Source organism: Lepeophtheirus salmonis, chromosome 7, assembly GCF_016086655.4.
Source record: "Lepeophtheirus salmonis chromosome 7, UVic_Lsal_1.4, whole genome shotgun sequence".
NCBI classification, from domain to species: Eukaryota; Metazoa; Arthropoda; class Copepoda; order Siphonostomatoida; family Caligidae; genus Lepeophtheirus; species Lepeophtheirus salmonis.
In genome coordinates, this window is record NC_052137.2 from 25,283,076 (window position 1) to 25,299,917 (window position 16,842).

Genomic DNA, 16,842 nt, shown 5'->3' on the forward strand with positions numbered 1-16,842 from the left:
ATTCCACTATCTTTTTGACGCTCGTCTCGATGCCAATATCGTAAAAACTGACCTTCTTGACGTTATGAATAGTCTAACTAATAGGGAAATCAATCTCCGTTTAGACAATTTTAGGGAAGACTAGTCTCGATAAATCCGTATAAAGATTACCGACGTACCGGGGAATTCTCTAGACCAGAGAGATTCGAGACGACTCTTCTTTATTATTATTGAATTAAATAAATGAAATAAATTCCCGTATCGAGACGTCAAGAGAGTTGATCGATTGTATGTTATATCTTATAGTGAACAATATATTGAATGAAGGAAAAAAAGGGAGCAAGGAATCTAATGGAGTGGAAAGAAAAAACACGCCTTCAAAAAAGATGTTTACCAATGGTTCTTATGTTCACGCGCTGCATGTGCAATATTGTTTTTTAATCATTTTTAAAATGCTATGATCATATTTATAATTTATTCTTACTATATGCTCATATTTTCGTTTGAATTTTAAATAATGTAATATTTATGAACCTGGACTGAATAAATCGATATACACACTACACTCAAAAAAAAAAAAAAAAATCTCATAAGAAATTGCGATTTACAGGAGAGTAATATAACGTCAAAATGTATTCATATTTTTTAACATAGCCAATATTTTCCATTATTATTTTTTTCACAAAAAAATAAACACTTTCAATGAAACTGTTAAAATTTGTACTACAGGTGTGCGCGTCTAAAACTGAACACTCCTTTAGATTTTACGCCTAGGGAGTTTGACGAGGGGTTCTCTTGTAGACCTTAAGGCCGAGATCATTCTTAATTAGCCGGTCCATGGTCTTTCTGCTGACGTTGAAGTCCCTGGAGAGGCCGCTGATGGTGACCTTGCCTCTCGTGTCCTCGACAGATTTTTTCACGGCAGCAACCATTTCGTCCGATATTCGGGGCCTTGACTAAGATCTTGTGGTCGCCTCAGAAGTCCCTTTGGCTACCACGCAGTAGACGGTGGTGCAGCTGCAGTTCAGAACCTTAGCAATTTCAGTGGGAGTTTTTCCGCGCTCTGAATGTTCCAAAATTGCGAATCGACGTATCTTCATATTATCGGCTGTTTTTTCACTGTTGCTATTTAGATTTTGCTGGAGTTTTGTTTATAACTAGTCCAGACCCTTGTCCCGAAGTATAAACCAGTTTCAACTCAATAAAATCACGAATATATCCATGGCGTAAAATTTAAAGGGGTGTTCAGTTGTTGTTGTTTTTTTTTCAATGATATAAAAAGTTAATCAAAACCTTAAATATTTTAAAGAATGCGTTTCAAAATTTTCAGTAGTATTTAATTAAAATTTTATCAATGTTATTTTAAAGTTCAATATTTTATTATGCAACCAAACGACAGCTGACACAACAATAAACAAGTTTTGTTTTGTTCTATGTATCTATGTGTCAAAAATTCGGAGCAACCATAAAAATAAAAAAATCTTCTCCGTGGCATTTCCATGTCGAAAAGGCTGCAGAGACTGTTGGTACGCCTACCACATGAAAAATTCCTTTACTACTGCCCACTCCATGTGTGATTCCTCCAGCACTCCCTTCAACCCCCAGGAATTTGGAGTTTCGGGCGTCTTATTTTGCCGCACCTGTTCAAATTTTCATACTAATTTATATTCGCTACGAGCTGCCATCATGACGGTGTGGTACGCCGTTGGTACGGCCTTTGTCGTCAAAAGCTTTTATTCTGTCTGTGGCGTGTTGAGACTGTCATTATTTATGATGGGGGACATATTAATATTTAAAAAAATGGCTAAATATAGTATTTAAAATTATGACAGATTTGTTTTGAGTAGTCTTTACTTGATTTAATATGAGTCACGTCTTTTGTAATTTAGTCATGCCGCTACGAATTGAGTGTCTTCACACTGTAACCTTAGTGGTCTTTTATTTTTTGCAAATTTTAATCATTCAAATGTAGTGTACTTGAATGTTTTAAAAAAAGGTCTTTATTGGCAAAGACATTGAATTAAAAGTACTTGTGTGATTTAAAAAAATAATTGCTTCTTTTAAATAGTTTTTTTGTACATACATTAGTTATATTATTCAAATTTAAAGGGTATGCCCGCTAAAACATTATTTTCTTTATTACTATTTAAAATAACTTTTAAAACTAACAAAGTTATTTTTACCAACGTGGATAACGTTTACTATTTACTCATCTCTATTATTCAGAGTCATTTTCTACATCTTTTCTATGAGCAAAGTTGTAGAACACATAAATAGCAATCAATTGCTAAGAAAAAAACTTATCAATATTTATATAAAGTCATCTCTAAAATATAATATTAAGAGTTTGAGGATTTTTTTTAAATTTGTTTGGAAGACTGATGAGTAGTATTAATCTTAAGAGTGATTACTCATAGAAACGAAGAAAATTCATTAGAAATAACCAGCATTTATACATATTTAATTCAAATGTTAACATATACTAAAAATGCACATAAATTATGAATTAATGATATACATAAGAAAACAATAACAAAAAGAAACAATACTCTCTATGTACAGTACACGCCTACAATATTTCCGTTCAATGGCTGCATTATTATTTTTTATTTCAAAAATATTGATATGTTAAACTACATATTGGGCATCATCCTTTATACAAGTTGGATGATATATGCAAACGTCAGGCATACTTTGTTAATACTATACTGCTACATTGTTATTTTGTAGATCAAAATTTGTCTATGATTTACGTCATGGATGACTATGTGCGGTGTATCCGGTGATTCGTTTTCATGTATACATACATTCAGATATTTATACAAATAGACCATTCTTTATCAATATAGATTAAGAAACTAAAATAAAATTTTATCATGAAAAATTCTTACAAATCTACGTTTCTATTTTAACAAATCCTCTGCTCCACCATGTTATGGGAAAAAATAAGCAGAAGCTTTTGCTGCCGTAACAAATATGTAAAATATTAATTACATTCCGTTTGGTATTTTCAAAGTGAATAATATTTAAAGAATTCTTAGCGTTTCATAATTATCTTCCTATAATTAATCATCAAATTTAAAGATATTTTACAATATAATTGTTTTTACATCATCAATGAATGGTGGAGAGATGTGAAAGACAATTTGAGATTTATGCATTGGATTGCCTAGAAAAATGATTGTTGAGCACATTTGAGTATTTTTATAAACAATTTATAGAAGATCAAACTTTAGAAAAGTTTACAAAGCAAAGATTCAAGAAAAAGAAATTATAGCCTCCAAAAATTGAAGATCTTACTCCATAAGGATTTTAAATTAATACGGACTAATATGGAGTACCAAAAGTTTTACAAAGCTTGAACGACCCTCAAACTATTTTCAACAAAAGCAAGGCCACAAATGCGTACAAATCCATTTAGTTTGGCCCTTTGGATGTCAAGGAGGGTTACATTGACTAAAATGTATGCTTTATATTATCAAACTTGGTTTTATTTAAGATTAAAGTTATTTTTTTAACATAATTTAGTCTTATTTTAAAATTGGAAAGTATATATATATTTTTACATATTTATATTAATACCAATGAGTGTTGAATGAAAAAAATCACTAAATAACCATGCAACAACCCGTGAATATTTATTAATCAATATATTTAAAGAAACAAAAATGTCATAATATTCAATAATATTTTATGATTAGATAAAAACCTTTTTGAAAGGTTTTTTATCAAATTTATATTTCCAAAAAACATACTCTTTTATGTAATCCTAATATTTAGCTGGAAAAGCAAGGATTTTTTGTTTAACAGTCTCATTTTATTTTATTTTCATGAGAAAAGTTGTTTCCAGAATCTATTCTCAGTCCAAGTAAGTATTGTTCTGTAGTTGAAATGTAATTTATGATATGTATCTTAAATGATGTGTAAATTGCATTCATTCACTTTACTTACGGCCATTAAAACTACTTCAAAACGGTTCATAACATGGTCCAAATGCATTACTTTAAAGATCTACTTTACTTTTATTCATTGAACCTTAAAAAGGATATTATACATAGATAATATTAAATGCATTTATTAGCTATTACTAAATTGTTCTACAAGTAGTGTATCCTACAGTGGAAAAAATAAGTACATTAACCCTTGCCGATGTTGTAAGTTTTCCCACTAATAAAGAAAAGAACAAACCATAATTTTAATGGTTTGTTTATTTTAAATGTGAGAGAAATTTTATGAAAAAAGTGTGAAAATGAGAAAGATGCTAAGTACCAGATAGACCATTGAAATCTGAACACTTACTAATTCAATAAGGAATGAAGGTTGAGTACTTAAAATTAATTTATAATTCGATATATTAAAGCATAAATAATTAGTTATAAAACAAAACAAATCTGAGCTTTCTAGCTTATGTATAAGTCAAGAAAATGACACTTGAACGTGATTAGCAAATTTTCATTCGTGCACTCCAAGTAGTTGAGTGCCTTTAGGACCACCGGTTAGGCCTTCAGCAAGTTCAAGACGTTGGAAGGAAGAAGGAATACGTCAAAATGGTCAAACTGCGTCTAATCTGTTGCAATACTTTTTTGAATGAGACTTTAAAGTTCTTTTGAAAACTTTTTTGACATTTTATCCATTTACAGCGCTGATGCCATCTCCTTCGACATGCATCCGAAAGGAGGTCCTCTACAGTCCTGATACCGATCGCCTGGACTACAGTTTTTGGGTGCATGTTGAGGGGAAGGCTTGCATTGTCCATCATATAAACTCCAAGGCCCTAAAAACCACTTTAACCTGTCACTGGGTCACTATAACAGAGGGTTACATCTCTTACGGTGCCATGACTTCCTTGGCCACCTGGAAAGCATCATTTTCGCTAAGGGCAGCTACATTAATGATGATAAGAGCTCAGACGCACATTTATTTAAATTATCAATTTTGTTGAAAATATATTGTTAATTAATAAATTAAATCTTGTTGAAGTTTAAGATTCAAAATATTGAGATTCGAATTGACTAGACGGTATAACCCAAAGGAAAAACTACCAATTATCAAAAATGTTGGGGAAAACATTATTTTGTCAAAGAGAAAGGACAAACTCTCTGCATCGAAGTAGATTGGATGCCCTTTCCAACATCCGAGAAATCTTCTGTGATAACTTTCTTCCTACAGGGCAGGGGCTACTGAAAATGGGTCGTGTAATGACCAACACGACAATTAACATAAACATGCAGCCAAAGTATTAAATGAAAGGACCTGGAACTTAATCCCATCTAAAATCTTTATCAGTTGACATACTAACAAAGATTTAAAGAGATCAAATACTTATATAAAAAAAGAAGATTTCATTTGATTGAAAATTCAGTAATTTACCTTTTTTTTAAATTAGTCAAGAGGAGAGTCCAACGTCTGTGGTCCATTGCTAATGAAATGTTAAAAAGGACAAAAGAAAACTTTCCGATACCCCTATGGAAGTCAAAATGTGAAATGGTTCGGCTAGATGGAATATTTCAAAGAGAAGGGAAAAAAAAATTTCTCCTTCTGAGGCTTGGAGGAAGAACACTCTTTTAATTTTTTTTACGAATGTCCGAAAATAAGCCAAGTACCTGCTGTTCTCTTGAAAGCTTCCTTTCAAACATCGATCTCCAAGACTCATTGATTGGTGATGTCATCCCCATTTCTATAAAAACTTAAACAAAATCGAAGTAATCATAACAAAAATCCTATTTGTTTTCCACTCCGCACGTACAAATAAGGCCATAATTCTTACAAGTGGCGATAGGTTGATCGAAAAAAACTTCATCTTCTGGAAAAGCTTGATGGAAAGGGAAGCCTTATATTTTTTACGGATTGGCTCAATGATGAGGCTCGTACAAACTCCTTGGTTTGGCTTAGGGGTGAAGGCTTAGGCTAGTTTGTATATATAAGCTACATCAAATCATAGTTTCATTAAATAGTTTTTTTAAAGAAACAATGCTTCGTCGTCTATTTTTAAGTATTCTATTCACTATGTTCAAAATTAGTTCCTTTTATAGAAGTGTTGAATTATATTATCATTCATTAAAAAAAAACCTTATGTAAATAAACAGTGGATTTTAAGGTCTCTTGGATTGTGTAATTACCTTTTCCAATTGATCATAATACACTTTGTTATGATCTTAAGCATAAAGATGTGTATCAATCAAAGTTGAAGTTAATGAACGAGTAACTTTCTCTTGTATTAAAACTCTCTTCGAGAATAAAACTATATAAAAAAAATATTTTTAGTCTTTACTCTTATCCAACAAAAATACTATTGTGGGTCGTTTGGAGGGTAGTTTAATCAGCTTTTTCGATTTTTAAAAAGTTTTGTATTGGTATAAAGATACTTTGTGTAAAATACAACGTTTGAGAAGTTTTTAAATATATTATTAAACAATTTGAAATGCCTATAAATTCACCAGTAAAATTAATTTATTTTGTGAAGATGATAAATCCCATTAAATTGATCGTATAGACAGGATTACTTTACTTATTTTTATAGGGAGCCACTATATGTTAAGTATTGTTGATGATTAATTAATTACTATTAGTGTATAAATATTAAAATTGAAATTGCTCATGAGACATCAAAATGAAAATAACAGATTATTTTTACAAAAATAGAAAATTTGTTTGGTGGAACCTATTTTCACAAAATCGAAAAAAAGTTTTAATAATATTTCAATTGAATCATGGAATAGTTTTGTATGATAATACAAATTACCACATATCCGAATTTTATTTTGCCCCTATCTTTGATTTATCAAATTATGATTTTTAATCCACTCTAATATTATTATTAATATATTGTGTTTATCATCAAAGAGATTTAAAACTTATTACCGTATTCTCTATTAAAGCGTAATTATTTTTCATATAAAAGTTCCTTAATGGGTATGTTTGTGGATCTATGTTTAATAAAATAAGTCATTTGCTGGATGAGAATATCCCCATGATTGACATTATTATTTTTTTATACAAATTAAAACTATGGCATAATATGTTAGCAAGTTGAAAAATTTAATCGATGTATTACAATTTTATTTAATGTGACATTATGTACAGTTATTTTTGAGTGTATTGTAGCACTGCGTAGAAACGTGATCTAAAAAATAAAAAGACAATCGAGTGCGCACGTCACATTTATAAAAAACGGAAGTATATATGTATAGAGTGGTATAAAAACGGTATGTCAAAGTGAATTAAATCATAGAACGATTAAATCAACTCATATTTTACAACGAGTGTGTGGACCCAAAGCTCAGTTACCTGGCGTTCTAGAGACTAAAGTAATCCTTGGCTCATCACGTCATAATAATTCTTTTTTCAAGTTGTTATTATTATTGTTTTAATATTGAGCAGGCGACATCTAAGTATTAAGTAAATATGTGTGGGTATGCTCATGAAAAACAAAGTAGTTATCTTATATTCAATTAAACCAAAATTTGTCTGTTTGTCGACAACTTATAACTGCAGGCAACTGCAGTTTTACTCTTCATACTTGACTTTTTCCGTCAAACTTTGGGAAACAGATATTATTCTCATTCTCCAATGTAACTTAATATACAAACTACTTTGCTACGAAAGTTCGGCAATACCTCCCTCAAAAGTCAAAACTACAGTTATATTATGGTCGTTGTCCAAAACCTTACCAAATTTGAGATACTATGTCCTTTATTTAATTGTAGCCTTCCACAGTTTGATGCTATAACATTAAAAATTGTACCAATTGAAAGTTAGAAAAATTTAATAGACTATGGTGGTAATTCTTGTGATAATTTTAATTATATTTGTACCATTTTTGAAAAACAAGAACATTAAAACTATATAGCTAATTTTGTGTGTTAAACGTGGAACAGGGATATTTTATTCATCTTTTTTTTTAAATCAGAAATCATAATTTAGGGCAAAAGAACAAAAAAAAAAAAAAAAAAGATTGTATTTTTTTAAACTAAAATAATAATTTTTATGCAATATGAATTACTTTGATAATTTTATTCTAAGAATGAGATGACTTTGTTAAAAATTATGTATTTTTAAAACATTTAAATACTTTGTTCAACATATAAAAATTGAAAAATATGACTCAAAATTTATATTCCTTTATTTTATTTTTTTCAAAAGGTACATCTTTGGAGTATGTTCATCTAATATTTCAAAAAGAATTCAGGTAAGAACCAGTTTAATATATAGCATAATAGATGGGATAACTAGTGTTGGATTTCGCTTTGAAAATTATAGATCATTCGGTGACCATTTTAATTTTTAGTGGAGCAAAATAATTCGATACATTAAAGTAGCTCGCTCTGGAATTAAGCCATTTAAAAATCAGTCTAGAACTAATCTATAGATGAATGATTGATGACGTCATTTTTCTTTCAAAATTGTGAAATCTGCACAATAACGCAATTTTTTCAATTTTAAATCAATTTTTTACAACATATAAATTAGTATAGAGAAAAAAATCGGTTGTAGATGGACACTAAAAAAATTGGTTGAGGTAAAAAAATGATTAAATTTCGAAATAATGTCTGAAACCAATGTGTACCAGTTTGGGAATATATGAAAAAGACATTACTCTCAAATGCCTACATATTTCAAATTTTTCATGTCCATAGCTTATCTTAAAGTAGAGTAAAGAGATAAATTATTGAGTAATATTATATATATATATATATATATGGGACTATATTAAGAGGAACTTGCATCTTATGTTTATAATATACCTTAGTAGGTGAAAATGAAGAATGAAAATGAAACGAAGATAAAAGAAGTATAAATAGTATTATGTAGTTATATCGTAGCATTGAATGGATATATTAAGTCATTTATGAACATTTTTCGATACATTTGTTTTAATTAAGAGAACATAAATCATTATGTTAATATTACGTATATATGTTTTTAATAAATAAAGAAGTGAATTTATCCAAGAAACTTAATAATATTAAATGGAAAATCAAATAATAAGTATGAATGTGAAAATAAAAACATAATAAAATATGTAAGCACTGATCCATTAAAAGAGATGAAATCCAACGAGGTAAGCACTTTTTTAAGAGATCATGTCTTAAGAGTCGATATCCCTTATGTGAGCATTGTTAATCATTAATGTAGCTACCCTTACAGGCAATTATAACTTCCTGGCGGCGATAAAAAGTCCTAGAACCCGCTGCGGATGTAGTCCTCTGTCATAGTGTCCGAGTGATGGCTGCCAGTGGCTTTTGAGGGCCTTGTTGTTTGGACAAGAGACACTGGAAGCCTTATTCTCGACATGCACTCATATGTGTCATAGAGGGATTGGCATCATTGCTGTATTAGGTCCAAAAATGTAAAAAAAGAGTTCAAAAAAGTCTTGGAAAGGAGGAGATTTTTTTTTTTTTTTTTTTTTTCTGGTGCTAAAAGTGGTATCTCTACCCTACAAGGTTCATTCCACCAACTTATTTTATAACTCTCTAAACCGTACGATGTGAAACCTAAATATATTTTGCATGGGCACTCATGGACTTGTGGGGATTGGCATCGGCTGTTTGCTATAACTTCTATAGAAAATATAGAAAACAAATATTATATGTCTCATCGATGAGATATCTTTTTTACAGTTCAAGATTCTTGCAAATCTTGTACTAATTGAATTCTATTTAATTATATTTAGCACAGGGTGCCATAATAAGATTATATATTTGCATTTTTTATGACCTCTATACAACCTACCTATAAGATATTCATAACCTCCTTTTGATCCGTAAGCCTCATATTGAGAAAAATGTTTCTAACACAGAGTAAAAATCAGTTATGTTAATCAATTTGGGCATATTAAAAAAATAAATCAAAAATCAACATACGTAGACCGTAATATATATTTCTGGCCTGATATTGAAAATACTTATCGTCTAAAATGGTTTTATTGTTTTTCAAAGTATTTTCCAGCATGATTTATACACTATTTCATGCGCTCTAACTAATTGTCGACAACCTCCAAAACATGGTTTTGAAACACTTCAACAGTATCTTCTGGCGAAGTAAAGCTGTGACCATGCATTTTTTTCTGGATGTGAGGGAATAAAAAGAAGTCATTGGTTGCCCAGTCTGGGCTGTACGGCGGACACCCATCAATGTGTCGTTTTGGTCGGTCAAAAAGCCGCTGGTTTGAACCAATGTGTGAGAGCTCACATTACAATGATTCGTCTTCTGTTGTTCTTTTTCCAAATTTCTCCGAACACTTCAGGCCAACAAATTGGGATGTACCACCCAGAATTGACAGTCATACGATGATCAAGTAGAACAGTCGCCACATGACATGTTTTGCCGAAGAAATAGTGGACCATTGGCTTCGAAGTGCTTCTTTCACGAACAACTATCGTTGGATTTGGCTCGTTTTCGAAGATCCCAACGGTCGATTGTTATTTTGTTTTGGGCTCATACGCATAGATCCATGATTCGTCAACTTTGACAATCTTTTAAACGTCTTTTGAAGGAGAGCATGCCTATTTTTTAACATTTTTTTGCACCAATCGGCACGAGCCTGCTTTTGAGCGATTGTCAAATTCTACAGGATCGAACGAGAACCAACCTTTTTTTATGACCAGGTGTACCTGCAATATTGAATGTATTCGGGTGGAAAAAATGCCCAACAATGCATCTATCTCACGGTATGTCATATGACGACCTAGCGTTATCACTTCACGCACGGGATCAATGTTCTCTGGCACAATGTTTGTTTTTGGACGACCTTCACGGAATTCGTCTTTGAGCGAGTGTCGGCCACGATTGAATTTATTAAACCAGTTTTTCACGGTGCTATAGGATGGTGCTTAATCGCCATACAAAGATTTAAGTTCATCTATGCAATCTTGTTCTGATAATCCACGTCGAAAGTTGTGAAAAATGATCGCACGAATGTTCACGGCATAATTCAATTTTTTCGCCAAATTAATTTTTTCAAGTCCCTGTAAATAACAAAAATGATGGTCGTACGTCAAACCATTCAGAGTACAATTATGGTACAAACATTTCAAACTTACCAAAGGAAATGCCAAATTACACCTAGTAACACTTAGTGTAGCCTAGGCCAGAAATATATATACCAAACTTCGTAGTAATCCCCTGAAAAAATGAATAATGTTTTGGAAGAGATTAGCTTAAATGGCTTGATGTTTTATTATTTCATCTAGAATCAGCTGTAACGAGAGAGGATGGGGAGAATGAAATGAACAAGGACATTGGCAAGAATTATTCTGCTTTCGATCCTCAATTCAAAAAAAATTGTTGTACAATTTTGCTAATTTTAAATTATAAGTTTATTTAATAAATAAGCTATTAGTTGGGTTTTTGTATGAAATGATATGTATAGTGTTAACTCCAAAGGAAAAAAAATCGTGCAATAAGGAGTTTTTTTATAGATCAATGAGTGCATTAAGATTAGCTACTTTTAAAGTGGAGCTGGGACTACATCCAGGAGGATCTGGCCAGTTATTCTTAAATTGTTATTCCTTTTATCCTTTTTATCGTCTCTGGGAATTATTTCAACAACTTTCGAAAGTATTATGTGAGATTTAATTAGATTAATAAGTGACTATAAATTAAAAACGAGAATAATATGGAGTAATAGTTCTTTCTATGTGCACCATGGATAATAACAAAGAAGTTCCAGATTGAGAAGTTGAGAAGAATAAATAGATTAACATGCTTACTGTTTTTTAGTGTGATGAGATCCACACCAACTATAGCTATGGAAATCTTGCTCAATGTAGAACCCATACATCTAAGCATAAAACGACAAGAAATAGCAATCTGTAGGAGAATAGAAGAATACTCTAATATAATTTGAATCCCTATAAATAAAACCAAGGGAAGGGCTTGGCTAATGCATGAATAGTTTAAATCAATTTTAGATATCTTTGAAGCACCAATAGAGATTACTGAGGAAAAAAACTTGTCATAATATTTCACTTGAAATATAAAAGCAAGGAAGAACGATTCGTTCAAAAGATCTCAAAGTTGATACAGTTGGTTCAAAAATCGATGACAGAGTTGAATATGGCTGGTGTATAACATATGGAAATACTTGTATCATGGAAGGCTGTGGCAACTTAAAATTGTGCAACACTGTTTTTCTAGCAGAACTAGAGGGTATTTTAAAGGCATTAAAGGTACTCTCAATAATATGGAAAAGTTTGTTCAAATGCATATCAAACTTTTTCCTATTAGTTGAGGTGCTATTAGTTCTATAGCTAAAAATGAAGGATTTTTCATGGGTTAACAAGCTAGGCTGATAGAAGAGATAAAGAGTTTGAAAAGGAATGTGACAAAAATTTGGATATAAGGTCATTGGCATTATACAGGAAAGGAATATGCAGATGCGCTTGCCAAGAACGGCGGAACTATGCTTGAAAAATCTGCAGTGGAAATTCCCAAAAGTGCAGTTTTGTCCAAGATAAATAAGTACAGAAGGAAAACATGGAAACAGGAATGGATAGAAGACAAGATGTGCCGACAAGCAAAATTATTTTTGTAGGCTCCAATTTCGGAATGGAAACTTATTAAAAACAGGAGATAATTTATACAAAATTATAATTGGCTTCATTACAGGGCATGTTCCCTGAAGGAAGCATCTAAAGATAATGGGAATGGTGGAAGATGTAATATGCAGATTGTGTGGAGATACAACTGAGACTCCAATTCATTTTAGGGGAGAGTGTGATACCATGGAGAGTATAAGGAAGACTCGGCATAATAAAAAATTTGTTTTACTCCACATTGAAGCCATTAAGAAGACGGGCTATTTTAATGGCATTTTTTAAATCGGTGTTGTTATTTTTATAGACTGTTTTAGTTTTATGAACTTATGTTATAAAAAAATGTGATTTTAGTTGAAAAATATATATCAGTCTAGGGTTATATGTTACACGGGATACTGCATTTAATTCAGGGTTCCGTGGCTTTAGGGGAGGTGTCTACGTACCGTTAAGGCGTGTAATAGTATAAAAAAGTTATAACATTTTCTCTTCCCTAAAATACCTTTTATAAATATAGTCATGTGGAAAAATAGTGTAAATACTGTCAATTAAAAAGGTATTAATTTACTAAAAATTAACAATGAATAAGGTAAAGGATCTTGCAATGTAGTAATTCTTAACAAATTATTTTTCTTTCTACTAGAAATAAATGAAACACTATTTCGGTCATTAAACATGTGGCTTGTCAACATAAAAAAAGGCTAGAATAAGTTTACTCAAAATTGTTTTTGTATTCTTCGACAAATCATCATCAATTTCTATCAACAAAAGTATTTTGATTAACTCTTTGGGTATGCTGCAAATCGTACTCAAAGGAGCCAAAATTGATAGTCACATTAAAAAAATGATAAATTGTTAGGGTCTTATATGTAAGGCCATATCGGGGGCTATATAGATATCTTAAGTCATTTGTAGATCTGAAACTAAAGGTAAAATTCTTGGGCATATTTAATTATCCCAAATTTAAAATACAAAAGCTATAATTGACTCAAATATGTTTCAGAAATATGTGGGCGTATGTATATATTGTTGTTTCAGACTGTTTTTATTTTGACACAGAATATATGTATCTTATGATTGTGCACGTTTAAGAAAAATATTCAATAAATGGATAAATATATATATATATATATAATCGTTACATTAATATCCAATAAAAATGGGAGCTTTTACTAATGGGTATGGAATGGGAAACCCCATTTCATTTTTTTAATGTTTATCTAGCGTCCTAGTGTTGTTTAGTAAGCTGGTGCTTGAGTGGCATTGGAGTACTCGCCCATTTATTACGGTACTACACTAAACTAATGATTCTTGGAGGATTTGCCTTGGAGTTATTTACCTTGAACGTTTTCGCCTTGTGTAATAATTAATTGGAATTAACGTCAAAAGTCAAAATGCAAAAATTGGAATGATTATAATATAGAATAGACAAAACGTCGAATGGGCATAACGTTGAATGTGCGTAAAACATGTTTCTTAAAATTAAACGTGAAAGCTTCTTTGGGTGTATTCCATAACAAGTTCAAGGCCCACTTCTTATAAGGTGATCCTCATCTCAATCAAAGAGTTGTCCGTATCATTTTTTGTATCCGCCATGTTTGTTTTTTGCGTGCATTCTTCTTGTCAACTTAGGCATTTCTGTCTTGCTTATCTGATGGATAGAGACTTGTTCCTATGGGATTCAAGTATTATGGTCTTTATTTCTTTTAATTTCTTTGTGTTATCAAATTGTAGAATTTTTCAAAAGCGTAAAAATATAATTGTTTTGAATTTCTTTGTTTTTGCATTTCCTTTGTTCATTAAATTTCCTCTGTTTCAAAATATCATCATAAAAATGGTTTATTCTACCTTTTGTCTGTTGTACATTTTGTACCCACGGCATTTTGTTCATTATTTGTTTGTACATTCAACTATTTGTTCTTCGACGTTTTTTTGTTCTAGTTTTACTTATAATAGATTAATTTTTTCCTTTTTATAATATCTCAATTTAAGGAGTACTTAATTCAAGAAAATAGGTAATTGTTTTTCGTTTTTTTTTAAATAGGAATTTAGCCCCATAATTTATATAGAATAAGGCAGGTATTTATTATTATACCTTTTCGATATATTTGTCACGAAAAGGGGCACAAGAATGAGTCTATTATATGCAGTAATCACAACAGTATTATCCAAGGCAAATCCTCCTGAGACGTAAATGTATATAAATTACGTCATAAAAATTGTCCATTGCTTTATTTAATATAGCAACAATGGAAACTGTCATCAAATTTCTGGGTTAACCCTCTCCTACTACCCCAAGCCAAACCAAAATATTGGAGACACCTTTGTATGTACTTGTCAATTTCCCTGAATGGTTTATATATTTCGTCTAAAAAGTCAATAAATACTGATATTAGTTTTACTACAGGAACCGGAAAAATATTATTGGTATTAGATGTATTCCTACATTTAGCATTCAACGAATCGAGGTTTAGTTAATTAAATTAATTGTTTTGCTCAAAAGTCGTTCTTTAAGGCTTTCTTTTGATTTCTTGGATTTTAATTTTTTCATCATGAGATCGAGGCATACAACGGTAGTTTCAAAATTTTGATATTGTACCAATTATTAATGTAAATGAATTTTACTAAAAAAATAACAAATTCCATTCTTGTTGAAACCCAAAATTTATGTCATTAATATTAGGTTGATTTTTGGTGGAGCAATGGGCTAAGCAGAGCCATGCCATATTGCCCATTGGACTTTTCCTACTGTCAATATTGTTGTTCATGGATTTCGTGGAGTATGATTTTCTAGTTCTACGTTTCCTTTTTTCCCAATAATCCGTCAAAAATCGATCTAAAGATTCAACGACAAACTATGCTGATAATAGAGAAGAGTCCATTGGGAAATGAGGCATGGTTCTACTTTGTATGTTGCTGCACAAAAAAAAAACCTGTTATTTTAAAATAAGAACATTTATTTTTAGATGTCTTATAATCATAAAGTATTTTTAGCAATTTAATTTATAATTATTTATGCAAAATGTATAAAATAATTTTAGAGAAAATGATATAAAATTTAAATAACGTAATTTTTAAAATTGTTCCACTGTTTATCATGTAAATAAATACATTTTTTTTCCAGTTCACTAATAGCGTTATTGTAAAAATGTTAACTAATGGAGGGTTAGATGGAGATAACTAAGAGGGGGAAAACGACAATTATAGAGTTAGAACACGCAAGCACATAAATACACATATATATTTTCTGATGTTCTGTAAGTGTATGTTCAAAATAAGTTAATAATATGCTATATACAGGGTATATAGCTCTCTTATCTATCGTAAATATAAGCCACCGTATTAGGATTGCTTAAATGGGAACTATAAATCTTTATTTAAGTATATACGCTTACGAGCTTCCCGAAAAATGTTATTATTTGTATAAATCGTTCCCAAATATTTTGAAGGATGTTTAATATTCCTTAATGTCCATTTTGTATTGCGTTAAAAAAATCTTTGAGAGAATAAAAATAGTGCTAGATACTTTTTCCTTAAACCAAGCATTAGCAGAAATTTCATTACATAAAAGTGTTGGATTCAGCGTGTTCCAGTAATCCCCGGCCAGCAGTCACACAAATTATTACGCAGCTTCAACATTGGTTCATAGATGAACTTGTTTTATACATTCACTTTTTAAACTGTCATAGACTGTAGTGTTGAGTACAAAACAAAGAAGGAGTTACCAGCTATATACTTAGTTATAGACACTCATGTTTGAAAATAAGAAATGAAAATGTATATAAATGAATGTTTCTCCACATTCATGTATTTCCTTCCCTTTTTCTCTGAGAATTAATGTTATCACATTATTCCACAGGCGTAAAAAGTATCTTTCATTATATTCTTTTATCCACTATTATTAAATGATCCAAAATACATATCCTGGTTTAATGGGTCATCTGCACAAAGCTGTCACTTTAAGATTACCGTGCCGCTTTACAGAGGTAGTTGGAAGTATAAACACAAAATTTTAAGCCTCCATAATTTTTATTCTTCATAATATGCTAGAAAATTTTAAACAATAACAACTTGCATTGACCACATGTAAACACTTTTTACTTTATATGACCCTCATTACATTTAATTTAGCAGTCCAGGCGATGATTGAAGATGGAGAACGTACAGTTTATTATTTTTCAGTACGTTTTTTGGCCTTGTGGAGATCGCACGGAGCATTGATACCCATGCCAGCTTGAAGTTGTTTACAATATTGATCAAAATATTTCTGTTGTATATTACGACGCGGATGATATCTTTCATTGCTTTTCTCCTTATTACAAATCGA

General features: G+C 30.9%; 1 protein-coding gene across 1 annotated transcript in view; it reads left to right on the forward strand.

The window, feature by feature from the left end:
* LOC121122100 (uncharacterized) overlaps positions 1-16,842 on the forward strand; it is a 113,018-nt gene that overhangs the window by 34,645 nt on the left and 61,531 nt on the right. The window contains exon 2 of the mRNA XM_040717110.2: positions 8,122-8,167. The gene's annotated coding sequence lies outside the window, so the exon portion shown is untranslated. The remainder of the gene's footprint in view (positions 1-8,121; positions 8,168-16,842) is intronic.